Below are 2,046 nucleotides of genomic sequence, written 5' to 3' on the forward strand. Positions count from 1 at the left end.
CAGAAAGAGTAGACACCCGCTCAACGAAAATGAAAACAAGAACGAACTCTCCCAAGAACCGCAGCCCTGCACAAAGACCTCTGCGAGCTGGCGTAAGTTCTATGGCCAGCCGGTAGCCTGCCGATTAAGGTGCCAAGGCTGGAGAGAGGGAGAGAAGGGATCGTGGCGTGGCCACTCCTGTCGCGGAGTGACTTCTCACTCTCCCTCTTGCTCTCTTCCTCCCCTGATGAGCACACATATCCCACAGCAAACCAAAAAAAAGGGAAAGGCTCTTGTGAGGACGTCTGCCCAAACACCGACTGTCCACTGAACCGGTGCTGTGATTGATCCCGTTGTCAAGAATGATTATCCTGGGAACCAGCAGTTAGTAATGGCTATGTCGCTGGACTCCCACATAGTCGACCATGGTTCGCGTCCCGGACCCGGTGGCTTAAAACTCACGCTGGGCATGTGTGCGTGCGTGCCCAAGATCCCGAGAGGAGAATGGAGGAGAAGGGATTGCGGCGTGACCATCCCCCCTGGGGGGTGATTTCTCACTTTCTGTCTCTCTGTCTCTCTGTCTGTCTGGCGAGCGCACGCGCCCTATAGCAAAAACCTCTCCAAAAAAAAAAAATAATTATCCCAAAGAAGCAGTGCTGCTGAGTGCTTCCCTGTCATGGTTTGGCCTTTAAAGCCCACTTGAGGGTTGTAAGACCTTGTGGGGAACGTTCCCCCAGGCTGCAGGACAGGTGCGGTTCTCAGACAGGGCCCACGGTGGCTCCGCCTTCAGACCTTCTGTCTCAGCAGGGGTGGGGCAGGGGTGGAGCCAGGATGGGGGGGTGCACTCACTAAAGTCGCCCAGGACTGGGTTACTCCCCGGCCTGCACCCTGGAACATGGGCACGATACGCCTCCCCGCCAGCAGGGACCCCCCACGCCGCAGGGCTCTAACTGCAGGACGAGCTTCCTGGCGGCAGCAGGCCCAGTGGGTGACTGCTCTCCCATGTCAGGCGGAAGCTGGTGTCATGGCCCAGCCCAACAAAGCAGGGAGGCCGAGCCCCAAGTGGAAGTGGCGGTCGGTTTAGAAAAGACAAAGGCACAGCACAAGCAGAGGAAAGCGGGGATCCCGGGTGCACTCAGCGGTGGGGGCAGCGGGGAGGGCGTAGCAGAAGGAAGAGCAGCTGTTCTCTGTTGTCCACCGCGGCTGTCCGGCTGCGCGGCACCTGCCTGAGCAGCCAGTCTGCGCTCTGTCGTCTTTAAAGGTCACCCTGGTCCAGCCACTCCCTACATTGTCACCTAAAAGAGGCCACGAGGCTCAGGTCCCCAGGCTGAAGGGAGACTTCAGTCACCCCACTAGAAGAGGCGCTCAAAGCTCTGAGAACTGGCGGGAGACAGAGGAGCCTCGGGAAGTGTCAGGACAATCGGGAGCACCAGCGGTGGCCCGGAACCAAGGGCAGTTCTAGCTTTGCTTTCTTTCTTTTTAGTTGCCAGAGGGTGTGTGAGCCCACCAGAGGGGGACGGACAGAGAGGGAGAGGGAGAGAGCACCCCCTAATGGGGCATGCTCACTCCGACACCCCTTCTCCTCCACTTCTTCATCCAGCGGGATTCGGGCACGTGTGCACACACATACACGTGGTTTCCAAGGTGCCAGAACCGGGGCTTGAACAATGGTCAGCCATGTGGGGTCCAGCTCCCTTATCCATGTGGCTACGGCTACGGGGCCACCCCTGGCTGGAGCTTTTCACCTCCCTTTTTGTGTTGAGTAGTAATAATGATCACATCGGTCATCGCAGACCCCTTTCCTGTTCTCTGGGGGGTAAATCTGCTCTTTGGGTGTAAATATCGCGGCAGGAACCCAGCAGCATGAGGGGAAGGGTGTAGCAGCCGGCAACCTCCACGCGAAACCCAGAAGAAACCCATACAGGGACCAGCGGTTAGCGTAATGGCTATGTCGCTGGACTCCCACGTAGTCAACCATGGTTCAAGTCCCAGACTCGGTGGCTTAAACTCACGCCAGGTGCGTGTGCGTGCGTGCCCAAGATCCCAAGAGGAGAATGGAGGAGAAGG

This window comes from Tupaia chinensis, unplaced genomic scaffold (genome assembly GCF_000334495.1).
Source record: "Tupaia chinensis unplaced genomic scaffold, TupChi_1.0 Scaffold000365_1, whole genome shotgun sequence".
Lineage (NCBI taxonomy): Eukaryota > Metazoa > Chordata > Mammalia > Scandentia > Tupaiidae > Tupaia > Tupaia belangeri.